The sequence below is a fragment of the Rhinolophus sinicus genome, linkage group LG02, assembly GCF_036562045.2.
Source record: "Rhinolophus sinicus isolate RSC01 linkage group LG02, ASM3656204v1, whole genome shotgun sequence".
Taxonomy (NCBI): Eukaryota; Metazoa; Chordata; class Mammalia; order Chiroptera; family Rhinolophidae; genus Rhinolophus; species Rhinolophus sinicus.
In genome coordinates, this window is record NC_133752.1 from 125,232,262 (window position 1) to 125,246,746 (window position 14,485).

The 14,485-nt window shown below is 38.0% G+C and overlaps 1 protein-coding gene across 1 annotated transcript in view; it reads right to left on the reverse strand.

Annotated features, from left to right (window-relative positions):
* Window positions 1-328: 328 nt before the first annotated feature.
* METTL25 (methyltransferase like 25) overlaps window positions 329-14,485 on the reverse strand; it is a 156,716-nt gene continuing 142,559 nt past the window's right edge. The window contains exons 10-12 of the transcript XR_012493908.1: window positions 11,914-12,018; window positions 4,020-4,075; window positions 329-3,469 (exon numbers count right to left, since the gene is read on the reverse strand). The gene's annotated coding sequence lies outside the window, so the exon portion shown is untranslated. The remainder of the gene's footprint in view (window positions 3,470-4,019; window positions 4,076-11,913; window positions 12,019-14,485) is intronic.

Consider the following 14,485-nt stretch of genomic DNA (forward strand, 5'->3'; position numbering starts at 1 on the left):
ACTACAACCCAGTTTTTTTTCAAAGTGAGATAAAATGATTTAAGAAAACATTAATAACTATGAAACAACATAAGTCTTAATTCTAAAAATTTGGAAATGAGATAATTGGAGAAGAGAGAAAGAAATAGGAAGATTTGAAATTTGAGCTCACAGAATGTAGAAAATTATCAAGAAACCAACAACAAAAAAGTTATTTTAGAATTGAAGAATAAACCAGGAAGAACACAAGAGGCAATTCATAAACATATAACGAATACCTTAAGAGTAACAGAAAGTAAAAAGTAAAAAAGTCAAAGAGAAATAGTTGGTAAAAAGTATTTGAGAGGTAGTTATAGATGATAGGCAAAGAAGACTCAACATTATGTGAAAGGAGATTCTGAGGACAAAAACTAAGGCAGTGGATGAGAACAAACACGAGAAAATATAAATCAAAAGAACTTTTCAGAAACAAAAGATAGGTGGAAACTGCATGTTGAAAGGGCAACTATATTCCACTTATGAAACAGTAGATTCTATTCTGAGCTTCTATCTTTTTTATAATACTTTGCCAAATGCAGTCAATAGAAACTAACACTTGCTATTAATGTTTTATTTTTTTCCTCTCAACTTTTTTTCCTAAGGCTTCAATTCTAATGGGTACATTAACTGCTATAAAAATTGTTTTTTTCTGGTGACAATTTTACTATATGTTTTGCTACATATGATATAGATCCCTATCCTTCCAACCTCAGATAAAACTTTCCTCAGTGACCATCACCCAACCCCTAACTGAATACCACATATTCCTTTTGACTGTAGCACCCAAATTCTGGTACTAACACTGCATTAGTCAGGATTATTATTGGGTTATGCTGTGGTTATAAGCTCAGTGCCGTGTCTCTTCACAGGCCAGCTGGAGGCTCTGCTCCATTTTTTCCTTATTCTTGGACCCAAACCTCCATCTGCATCATTGCCAGTGGCCATGAGGAAGGCGAGGGGAGTTACTGAGGACCTTGGACCAACAATTAGCTGTTAAAATTCAGAAGTGACTCATGTCTTATCGATAACTCAAGTCCCAGAGCTAGTAACATGGCCTGCTCTAAACACAAAGGGATTAGGAGATGTATTCCTATCCTGGAGGGAGAAGGGGGATGAAACAGAAGTATTTACCCAATAGCATCAATGACTTTCAACACAGATGAGAACAAATGTTATTTTATACTTTGCTTTTATACCTAACTGTATTTTCGAATTGTTCCTATCAGCACATGTTTACATCATTTTTCAAAGCCTCCATGTAATCTGTCATACAGCTATAATCATAATTTATTTAACCTTTCTGCCATTGGTGGATATTTAGAATATTTTGCTGTAAATATTGCTATATCGCACATCTTTGTACGTACATCTCTTTGCCTAGGCATATCTTTCAGACACGGGTAAGAAAAAGGCAGCCCTGACATCACTTACAGCTAAGGTCCAGTACTGTTTGAAGCTGGCATGGCGCTCACAGCTAGGTTACCCTGTACTCCTGTTGGACATAAAACAGTCTCACAGAACGACAGCATCATACAGTCACTCTGAGAGGAAATTAGTGAAAACAAGACTACTTCAGACAAAGACAAAGTCCCTGGAAAAACCCCACAAAACACCAACCATCCCTTCTTCCACATAATCGGACTGCGTCTTGACTAGTCACAGATTTAGCCTCGTTCCAGTCTGCCCTGCCTCTGAGTAAGACTGTGATAGCCGTAGACTTGCGCCAACGTTCTGACAGCACCTAATCCAGAGCAAAGCTGTGCTTCCTTGGACTCTTCCCCAAATCATTCAATCAAAGCCAAAACACCATAGTAAGGAGTTAGAAATGCCACCCTCTTGAGAAAGCATCCCACAGTTCCCTGTGGTACGTATTCTTCCTCACTCGAATGAGTAATAACTTCAACTAGTTCAACTACCAGTGCATTTCTGGTGCTCTTTGACCAAAGGTCATTGACACAGGCAATCTTTGAAGTCAAATTGCTTAGTCATAGGGAAGTACGTTTTAATTTTGAGTGATACTACTAATTGTTCTTCCAAAAGATCACACCCATTTATGCTCCCATCAAGGGTACATGAAAAGGCAAGTTTCCTCACAGCTTTGTCACATTGCATAACACCAACCTTTTTGATCTGTGGTAATCCTAGATGTGAAAAATAATTTCTGCTTCTTTTGATTTACATTTCTTTCATTGTAATTGAAGTTAAGCATCTTTTCACATTTTTAAGCCATATGTTCCTGTTAATAATGTATGCTCAATTTCCTATTGGGATTATCTTTTTTTTTTATTTGTAAGAGCTCTTTAAATATTAAGGCTACAATTTCTTTTTGTGTTGTATGAGTTGCAAATATGTTACCTGATTGTTACTTGTCTTTTTGTTGTTGTTGTTCTTGTTCACTGTTATTTATTAAGATTATCTAGTACGTTGATTTCTTTCTTGATGGACACTTGTCTTATTTTTAATAAAGTTATGTTATTAGAGACATGTAGACTTTTAAAGTTTTATATAGTCAAATTTGTCTAGCTTCTTCTTTATGGCTTCTGAGTTTTGTATGGTAATTGGAAAGACCTTACTCATTTTAAAATGATAAAAATAAAAATTCTTCCATGTTTTCTTCTACTACTTTTATAGTGGGTATTTTCCGTTCTTGTACTTCAGGTCTCTGCAGCAATTGCCTTTGATCTCCACACTTTCCACACTGAAAATTTCACATTTATTGGCACTGTCTTTTCTTACTTTTTTTCCTACTAATTGGGTATTTTGTTTTCAGTTTCCTTAATTTTTTTCTTCTTCTAATCTGGCGGATATCTACTGGGGGTGCCAAAAAAATGTATACAAGTGGACACTTTGGTCAATGTTGCTCAAGCAATAGTTCACCATAATCAGAAGTGTCTGGACGCTGATGTAACCACTTTGAGCACCTCTTGTAATTGCAGAAGTCAAACGTGACTTGTATTCATCTTTTGTTATCGTTATATACTGAGTATTACAGTTTTACTTTCTTAAAATGTGTATATAATTTTTTTGGCACCTCTGTACTACCTGTGACTGAGTCCATTTCCCTACAGCAGTAATCCATAAAGAAAATACTGTGAAACTACCCTTTGCTATTCCCAGCTGTATATTATTGGTTAGGGTTGTTCCAGGAGAGCCCCTGAAATTCTGAATAGCTTAAGTTAAATGGTGATTCCATCTCTTGGCTATCATGGTCCAAGGTGGAGCCCACAACCTCAGTGGAGGTGGTTACATGAAAGATACTTGTTTTGCCCTTTTTGAGAAGATAAATGTATTCTCTCTTCTGCTGGGGCTGAAGAACTTCTTTCTTTTCTTGTAGGTATAATGTGAAGATGTGATGTGTGGAACATGGCAGCTACTTTCAATTCCAATGAACAAGCCTGGATCTACTGTGTCACCATGTGTAGCCGGAGGATGAAGCAGACACCTTGGAAGGCTGAGGGAAGGAATGGAGAGAAACGATGCTGACGTCATTAGAATTGCTAGATCCAGCCCTGCCTGAACCTTGCCTACAACTGGATTGTTCACTTACAGATGACAGCAAATATCTTCCCCTTTAAAAAGTCAGTTGTTGAATTTTATGTCTCTTGCAACCAAAGGCTTCCCAACATTTATTATTTTTTTCTTTCTGTCTGTTATCTTTTGATGTTTCTAACAGTCCTGTCTTCTAATTACACTTCACTCTAAGTCATATGTTGCACCCCATGGGTTATGACCTGATTCTGGCTCATAGCTACTTTCCTTTGGCCCCACAAAGAATCAGCTACAGCATATATTTACCCCCTTTAATTTGAATTAGTTGCTAACATTTAAAAATTGGAAAAAAAAATCCATAAATATGCAGATTTGTCAACACTGGGCCTACAATTCCAATTGGCTGGAACTAAATAGCAACTTTGATATTGAGATGAGTCACACTGGCTCCAGTTTTCCAGTCTTCATGCCTCACTTGGTATCCCCTGAGCACACAGCCCTTGTTTATTTACCTGCCTGGTCTCCACCGGCTTTTCGGCTTGTGATCCCGATCTATATAGCACGGTAGCTAATGGGGATGAAGAAAAAGAGGAGATCCAGGCTTGTTTTCATGTAGAATAAGAAAACATTGACAGCCCCACCCCACCCCCCCATTGGAAAGCTTTGCTACATTGACTAATCTCCATTTGTCTTTCTCAAAGTATCCAGGGAATTGTCATTTCTGTAGGGAGCACTTAATTTAAAAATTAATTGAAAAATTAAGAATTCCTTTTCCAAAAACCTGTGAAATAGAAAGGCAGTTAATGTTAGAAGGCTTAAAATTATTTTCTTCTGCTTAATTTGATACATTATATATGCGTAAAAACCCATCTCATAATTAAATGCTACTTTAATGAATGTGCTAATGGTGGCATAAAGCTCTTTAAATTTAAAAAGTTCTAAAAATATCCCTCCATTCTTATCTCCAACACATTCTACTTTATATAAATCCAGTTTGACTGAGTCTAAATGACACTCAGTGGCACACTTTAGTTCTTTGTAAAAAGGCTGCACTAACAAGCAAATGTAATTGGAAGGTGATATCAGCCCTTCCAAGCAAGAGAATGAAATGAGCCCTAGGCCTGTGACCCATCTGGGAGGATGGCATGTCCTCTCTAAATCCAAGGGGACAGGGATATTTTCTAAGAGATTCTGAATTCTGTCCTGGTAAACAACCAGGCACCTTGAGTCCTGGTGGATTACAACTGGCAGTTGTAAGGAACAGCATTATACAGACAGCGCTTTCTTTTTTAAAATAAAAATCTATCACACTTAAAACTCTGTTTTGGAGCAATATAGGCATTTGAATAATGTGTCTATGAAGTAAGCATCTTTAATACATACACTAACATTAAGTGCAAAAATGCACTTTAATATATATTATATAAATATTTTATAAATAATTATTATTTTATTGTTTTCTTAGAAGAAGCTATGTGTTTGTTTCTTTGTGCAGCTCAACTTAAAGACCTATAAATGCTGTTTAGTGTTAAAAATCTAATCCTTTCATTGATGAGTTTGAATATGGAGTTGAGAATGATGAAGAGAAAAAAATGAGATGAAAGTTTACTAAATCATCATAATAGCTACTGATACTGAGTACTTACGAGATGCCAGGCATAGTATTAAAAACTCCATATGCATTTCTCATGGAATCTTTACAATACATCCTTATTATTCCTATTTTACTTGCTCAAAGACTCTAAAAGGGCTTGGGATGTTCTTTTGTTGTGGGGGCAGGTGGTCACTGTCATAGAGATCCCGGCCCATAGATCAAAGGAAGATATTTATGAGGGGAACGCAAGGAGATATGTTTTTGTACTAGATTATTCAGCAGCAAGTTACTTTCTCTAGCACTTCCCTTTGGTTATCCATTTAGTCAAGTCTCTCAAAAGACCTAGATAACCACCAGAACAAACTGCTGATGAAGCCAACCTGGGTCATTACTTACTGTTATTATTATATTATCACACCCCTATTGTTAGAGAGAATATTGGCTTGATAGAGTGTTAACAGTGTCCCTGAAAGTGGAGGTCAGAGGGAGATATTTATAGAGTTTTGAGGTCTGGGCTCCAGTGGTTTAATCCTAGTTTTTCAGGTAGGGATCTGTTTGGGATTGGGAAAAAAAGTCATGATATAAATAATTTAAGACGAGTGGTCACAGAGAGGTGAGAATTTTGAAGTGCTACTTAATGAGTAAACAATTATTTCATCAGTAAGAAGCTTGCCCAGATGAGCAATCTATTGTCCTGAGAAGGGGACTGGTTGAATCGTTTATTTTTCTGAACGAATTTTCTGGAAATTCCCGAAGTAAATTGAAGAGTAGCAGAATGTGCCACCCTAACATATGCCTCTTTGGCATAAGAATTATTTTAAGCTCATTATTTTTAAGAAACTGCAGACACAGGAGAAGCTCTGAAAACAGAGTAGAAGTTATCCTTTTGTAAGGAAAGTCTACATTTAGAAAGGAAATTTACGCCAATCTGCAATCCCACCAAAAAGTTCCCTTTTCTCCACATCCGCGCCAGCACTTGTTGTTTGTTGATTTATTGATGACAGCCACTCTGACCAGAGTGAGGGGGTATCTCATTGTAGTTTTTATTTGCTTTTCTCTGATGATTAGTGAGGTTTAGCATTTTTTCATATGTGTGTTGGCCATCTGTATGTCCTCTTTAGAAAAATGTTTCTTCATGTCCTCTGTGTTGAGTTGAATGAGTTTTTTATAAATTTTGGATCTTAACCCCTTATTAGATGTATTATTGACAAATATCTTCTCCCATTCAGGGAGACCACTTCATGGACAGTGTAGATGCCTGACCACTGCACTGTACACCTGAGGCTGAAGCTGAATAATATTGAATGTCAACTATAATTTCATATATATGTATGTATAGTCACAGGATGTGGAGCACAGCATAGGGAATAGAGTCAGTGGAATTGTAACAGCTATATACAATGCCAAAGGGGTAATAGATTGGGGGTGGTTATCATTTTGTGAGGAGGGTAAATGTCTAACTATTACGTTGTTTGGTACACCTGAAACTAATAAAAATAAAGTAAAATAAAAAGAAGGGGTGCCTGTGCTTGGAAGAGAGCCATTATGAGAGAGAACCTTTTTACTGAGAGATTTATCTTCATGGCAGGACAACCTTTGTTTACTAAACATTTGCTCTTCTCACCTTGCTCTGAATTGCCTTCCTCCTTTTGAAGCCTGGAGCCCCTATCCCTTTCCTTAGTTCAAAATGGTATATAAGCCTCAATTATTTGGCTGCCTTCTGAGTCCCTTATCTTTGTGGGGCTCCCTTATGTGTGTACAAATTAAATTTTTTTTTTTTGTTAATCTGTTTTTATTACAGAGGGTTCTCAGCCAAGAATTCAGACGTGTAGAAGGAAAATTAATTTTCCTCCCCAAAAGGCAATGAAGTAATTTACTGCTCTATAGCCTTATCTTTCTGGAAAAAATAGTAAAGACATATTGATGTAGGCAACCTTAGTTCTATTGAAATAACTTTGTAGGCCAAAGATGGAGACACTCCTGCTCAGGCTGCCATGTCAGCAAACCAAAATTTAGATAACTTTTGTGTCCTTGTAAATGCTCTGCTTGGCCAGAAATGAAGTATATTCAGTCAGTCAATCCCCAAATCTCAAGCCACTTCTGGCCTCTATACTTGTTTCCTTATTCCTTATTCATTTTCTATTTTTCTCTTCCTTCTTCCATTTTCTTTCCTCTATAAAAGCTTGCCACTTTCTCCTAACCTCACAATTCTACTGTAGGAAATTCTTGCAAGCTAATTTTTTTGTGCAAAGATTTGCTCATCCTGGCCAACAGTTCTTCTGTCAGAACAATACATTACTCAGATGGACACATAACTTACTTATCAGAAAACTTTGCTATCAACATTCTCTTACAACTTTCATCTTGCTGCATCTTCCAATTTTCAACTCTTATGTAACGAACTTTGCCTAATCCCAATAAGTTTCCTGCCAAGAAAGATCACACGAAAACACTTAATCTCAGACTCCAAAGCCTATAAATACCCTTCCCTACTCTTTTCAGATGATACTAAGACCAAGTCAAAGCGGTGTTCTCCTTATTGTCCCGCAATAAGTCTACTAAATTTTGTTTTGCTTGATCAATAGGTTTTTATGGAGGTCTGTCTTTGGAGTCAATAATAGACATCTTAAAAAAGGGCATGGTAATAAATACCTTCCAGTTTGTTTATAAAAATTAGAATATGTACCTATAAAAGTACTGAGCATAGGGGCTACTTAAATGGTTAATCATTACTATTATAGGTAACTTTCAGAAAGATTATATTCTGCTCAGCAGCCTAAGACCAGCAAAGATGTATTTTCCCAAATATAAGGGTTATGTTTCTGAAAATCCCTTTGGTAGAATTAAAGGATTTAAGAATATAAGAGATTAATAAAATTACATGCGATCATTTGGAGGTCCTTAAAAATCCTTCTTCACATTTGTCAAAATAAAACAATAATAACATATAATATATGGTAAGAGAATAATATTTGTATTTGTGCATTTTAAATACAATTTAATGTAATTTCCATTTACCATTCCCAGCTGCCTAGAAGTAAAACTAGATTTTTTTTCTCAGTTTCAAGGAGGTAATATTCACTTTACATGGTTAGATATAATCTGCTACCCAGAATTAGCCAAACTCAAGGTTAAGGACACAGGCCTTCAGACTGCCAAGTCAGTCCAAGATTTCAGACACCAACTGCAAGTCTGTGTGTTCCCCCAAATTATCCAGTGATAATTCACTAGAACGACGCACAGAATACAGGAAAGGGCTACCCTTACAACTACAGTTTTATCGTAGCCAAAGGATACAAGTCAAAACCAGCCAAGGAAAAAGATGCATAAAGCAGAATCTGGGATTGGGAAGGCTCCAAATCTGAAGCTTCTGTGTCCTCAAATGTGCTAGTCTTCTGGCACTGATATGTGGCAATATGTGCATCAAGTGTTGCCACCCTGGAAGCTCACCTGAGCTGCAGTTTCCAGAATTTTTATTGAGGCTTCATTACATGGGCATCAATAGTTGAATCATTGCCCATGGGGTTGAATGCAATGTCCACCCCCGTCCCCTCCCCAGAGGTCAGGCTGATGACACATGGCTCAAAGCCTCAATCCTCTAACCACATGGTTGATTTTTTTGGTGTGGCCAGCCCCCATGCTGAGTAATCTTGCTACCATCAACTATCTAGGGGCCCACTATGAGTCACCTCATTACCATAAAAATATTAGGTGCAGTCTGAGGGACACATCATGAATAACAAAGATGCTCCGATCACTTGGAAAGTTCCAAAGATTTAAGAGCTTACTTCCCAGAAGCAAGGACAAAGACCAGACCTCTTTTGGGGCATAGTTAATTCTTCACTACTTATATGCATAATAATATTTATAAATTATTGAGTACCTACAGTGTGGCAAGCACTTGATATATTATCTCTAATTTTCACTAGGATTGGTATGGTAAAGTGTTATAAATCACATTTTAATGGTGAAGAAACTGAGTGTGTTACCCAGACTATAATCTAGTAGGTAGCTGAGCTATAATTAGAATCCTGATCTGCCCAGCTTCAAAGATTATGCCGCTTTTTACTATCTCTAGCCTTTTCTTACTGTTAACAAATATAAACAAATAGTATATGTTCCATCATGATCCCCACGCCAATAACTTCTACAGGTGGTCATCCACACAAATATTCAATCTTTGTGCTTTTTTAAAAAAAAAGTAAAAATACTTAAGTTACACTCTTCAGATAAGAATTTGGAGTAATATACAGTAACATATTCTGTAAATGTTCATAGGTGAGGGAAAGAGTCCACGTGGTAAAATTCAAGGGATGCAACTTTTAGTATTCTCTGACTGTAAGGAACAGAAAAACTTCTGGATAACTTGCAAAAAGAAGTTTCTTGGAAAGATATGATGTAATTCATAGAATTAAAGGAGAAGCCAAGGAATCAAGTATTAAAATTCCCTAGTCAGGCGGCCATTGACCTGCTATGAGTTATGTCCCTAAATCTTGACAGCCATAATCAGTCTTCATGGAATGGAGAAAGGGTAATTCCCCATGGAAAAATCAAATTGCTGCTATTGTAAGGAGGAACGTATGCTTACAAGGAGAGAGAGAGAGAGAGAGAGAGAGAGAGAGAGAGAGAGAGAGAGAGATTTCCACACCAAGGGGGATTAGTGACAGGGGAAGTACATATATACACATATGTATAAGAGGGACATATTAGTCACAGTCACCATGTATGTTTAAAAAACCCCTCACTCTATGTATACAGAACAAATTCAAGGAAGACCTCACAATATTAGGTTAGTGGTAGTGGAGAAATTTACTTAGATCAATGAAGTTCTGAATCATTTAAAACATACCAAAAGCTTGAACTTGTTTATCTGATTTCTTCACTGTGCTTTATGATATAAAATAGTGTCAGTAGTGATAATACGAAAAAGGAGATAGCACCACGCCTCCCTTAAATACAATCTATACAAAAGCAGGGTGCCTGCTGTGGAAAATGCAGGTTTAGGATATAGCTCCTAGCTCCTATTTCCACCAGGATGTTTGTGCTGCATGGTGATTTTTATTGCAAAAATGTTCCAATTTCCACCTCTCTGTATGTCTACCCTGTTCGAGATGTGACTGTCCCGGTTCCTTCCATAAAGACCTGAAGTCTGTTTCCCAGCCTTTAACTGTAGGCTAGCCTTGTGGCTTGCTTTGGACATGAGAATGTGACTTCAGGAAAAGAATTCCAATTCCGAGTCTTGGCCTCATGTGGCACTGTACACTTCTGCTTCCTCTCTTGGATAAATGCCACCATGGTGAGAACAAGTCCCATTAGCCTTCTAAAGGGAAGTGAGAAAAACTTGGAGGTGAATAGAGTTGTCCCTGCTGAGGCCATCCTAGAAGAGCCAGCCACTAGTTGGTCTTCCAGCTGGCTGCAGAAGCATAAGCAAGCCAAATTGAGATTAGCTCAGCCCAGCCCAGATCTGCAGTACGTCAGCCAACCCATGCACTCATAAGTAAAAATAAATGTTTATTGTTATATGTTCCTCTGAAGTATTGTATTTGTTTTTTTATGCAGCATTATTGTGGCAATGGGTAACTGACGTGCCCTCCTGCTACATAACAGCCCCTGAGAGGAAGAACTCACAGGCCTGCCCTGGTTCTTCCAAGTTTCCTCTTGCCAATATCCACAAATGAAAAAGGAATGAGAATTGAATTATCCTTTTTGACTATCCTGTTTTCATGAAGCATTGAGAGGAATACAAGCAAACCAGAGCAACTGAATTTTATGAAACCAACCTTCCTGTACAAACACATGACCACAGCCTAAATTGACTCAATCACCGTCAACTTTCCTCTTCACTTTGTGGCTTCCTAGACCCAGCACAATGTCCACTTAAATAAAAATACTCGTTTGTATGGATCTTAAAACATGTAGCTATAAGAAAATTGTTCAAAGGAGGTTTTCATTAAAAATTATTTGCTTATATGCTACGTATAAAAATGTTTCCTTTTCAATGCAGACAACAAGCCAAAAATACCTCAAGCTTGGAAATGACTTTCCATGAAATTAAACAACAAAAACAAAAACATATACAGTATATAACTTGAATTTGGAGCTGAGAATTAACACTTTCAGTTTTCCAGGTGATGTTTATGAACATACATTGCACATTGCACGTCGATGGCACATTCAGAACTGTGCAATATACCCATCTCCTTCTGCCTCATTGTTACAGACCTTGAACTCAGCTCCTTTTTCAGGTTCCTTCTGGAGCAGGAGTTGCTCAGCACGTTCTCATGGCAGAATCAAATTGCACCCTCTCTTACATATCTTGTCTGGCTTTATGTGCACAGACTAAAGTCTCCACAGAGAGTTTTGAGTCTCTTCCTTTCCAAAATCTCTCCCTTCCTTCATCTTTTTCTTAAATAAGTCAAAGTAATTTTAAAAGCAAATGAACAACCACTCCTAAAGTGGTAAGAGTCAACAGCCCCCAAATGCCTTTCACCTCCGTACTCTGTGGAATGCTATTTTTTTCTCTTTACTTCACATCCTAGCAACTTTTTATTACAGGTTAATACATAATCACTTGAAACAAGATTATATTCTTGATAGGCTGTAATAAATGGAGTCAATTTCCTCAATACAAATAGATGACATTTTTCTCTTTTGCATACTATGATAGCAAGCTTTTTAATTATGCCCTTTTCATTGTAGCTAGCAGTCTTATCAAATAATTATTTTCCACCCTTTTCATGGAACAGCATTCCCAAAGGACTGAATTTGTTATTCCATATTTGATACAAAGTTATTTTGTTTTGCTCACTTACTTGTTTCAAAGAAGGGCGGGGTCACAAAATACTCCCTGAGCCCCAAAGCAAGGATGAAACTGAGCAGCTACTGCAGGTGGGGTGCGAGGATGAAAAGCCAGTGTGCTGAAATAGAACATGCAGGTGTATTAAAGACAGAACAATGGGCCCTTCCAAGAACAAATTGATAATTTGTCTCTTAAAGTGTACATATTCCTTCTGGGTACCTAAATGGGGATCTGGGAGGGTGATGATAATCAAAAGGAGCTCTTGGGTTGAGGAGGTCTTGCCTTGAGACAGTTGCTACCCAAAAAACTGGAATTATAAAATGGCAAAGGGTATTTGCAAGGAAGAACTTAAAGGATGAAAAGGACAAGAAACAATATCCAGGCCCAGTCAAAGAAATTAGTTTTGGAAACAGATGGAGAGCTGGGCGTAAAAGTATAGACTGAAAACGGGAGACAAAAGAATGACTATCACCAGGGCCTGGCCTAGGGGAGAGTGGCAAACACGGCACGTGTGTGGGTGAGATATAGAGGCAGAGAAGTCCGGTGAAGAGATATATACGTGTGGCCTTATCTGGGTAGGATCAGAGCTCCTATAGAAACCCAAAGGCAGGCTAATAAGTCATTACCCGGATGCAAAATACCAATTAGAAGTTGAATGGAGTATCCCAAAATCCCCACTGCATTTGTAAAGGAGGGCAGATACATAGTATATAAAATGATTTATTTATGTGTCAAGAGACATGGCACTAACCAGCCTTGTGGCCTTGCCTAATCCTTTGGGTGTAGTTCCTTCCCTTACAAAATGAAAAGGTTGCACAAACTCATCCCTTCGATTTCAGCTTTCATATTTGAGGACTCTGACACTAGGACAAAATCCTGGTTGCATTTAATCTATAGACCCATTTCTCCATAGGGGAGGGGGCTATTTTGCTCCCCCCACGGGGGGAGCTATTTGTCCTGTTCTGGAGAAATTTTTGGTTGTGACAGCTCAGGAAATACTACTGGCATACAGTACAGTAGTACAGGCCAGGGATGCTGCTAAACATTCTACAATGAACAGAGCAGCCCCCCACTTCCCACTACACACACAGAGTTAGCGAGCCCACGATGTTGAGGCTGAGAAACTCTGCTATAGGCCAAAATTCCTTTGCATCCAGTTCTTATTTACTGACCAGATTCTAAAGCTCCCCTAAGTAGAAAATATTGAAGTAAGTGTTCAATTAGACAGAATAGGCATAAGAAGGAATCAGAGATTTCTGAAAGAAGAAGGCTTGTGCCTGAAAATGTCTACTAATGAGATAAGGACATCATGACCATATTTTTCATTAAATATCAATGAAAATGTTGTAGCCTTAATTCTCTAACAAAGTCTTATTCAGCAATGAGAGCAGATTTGGGGAGCTGGGAGATATGGATTTCAGTGTGCTCAGTCTTGTTCTGTCATTAACCAGTTGTAATTGGAGCAAGTCTCAGTCACAGAGAGTTAGCAGTCAGTAATACAGAGTTAATGTCTTTTATCTTCCATTAGGGTTGCAATAAAAATCAAATGAACGGAGCTCAGAAAGTGATTGAGAAGTTAAGAGTGCTATAACTATATAAAAAGTGATTCGTGCTCATGTTTGACATTATTTAAAGCATTTTTCTCTCACTAAACCTTGCTATGTATCAAATTGAGCTCAACAAAAATTTGAATTCCACTTTGGGAAACCACATATTAGATATTATGCAGACTAGAGGCAAAAACAAAACAAGTAAGTTTCTGTTCACTGGGGTTTGGGAAATGTATCAGCTATCTATTATCATCATAGGGTTGCATAATAAATAATTACAGAAACATCAGTGTCATAAAGCATTAAGCATTTACTGCTCATGTGTCTAGGACCAGCTGGGGTTTAGCCAGGTGGCTCTGTCTTGGCTTAACTCATTCATATTATCTGGAGGTTGGCTAGTTGTCAACTAATGTAGGATAACTTCACTGGGCAATTGGCTCTGCTCTGTGTGTCCTCATTCTTGTGTAGGCTACCCTTGAGTATGTGCTTATGTTAACAATGGAGGGCAAGCTTCTGCTTCCTTCGTGTCTGTAACACCCCACTGATCAAAGCAAGTCATGTGGCTGAGCTCAGAGTCACAGGGTGGGCACATTTCATCTGCAGTGAGCGGATGCAAAGATATATGGCAATGGATGTGGGTACAGGGAGTGGTCATGCTTTGGGTCAATGCTGTGATCTACTTCAGGAAACATAGTCCCTGGACTATGAGGAGTCACCACCGTACTGATGGAGGCGATTATGCATGCCCCTGATTTGCTGGGCTTTGAGTTGAGTGTAACTCAAAGTTACTGAATGTAACTCTGAGTTGATTTCCTTGAAGAGGTAGTAGCTTTGCTTAATGTGTAAGAAGAAGGGTATTCACATGTTTAGTGGTCAGAGGGATGGACTAGGGAAAAGCTAGCTAACTGCATCAAAGTTTGTGCTTCCCTTTCTCCCTAAATCTACATGGGATCATATGACTCATTCTTTCCAATGGAATATGAGCAGAAGCAATTATGTCATTTCAAGGATAAGGTAGTTAAGGAGTAGGTGCAC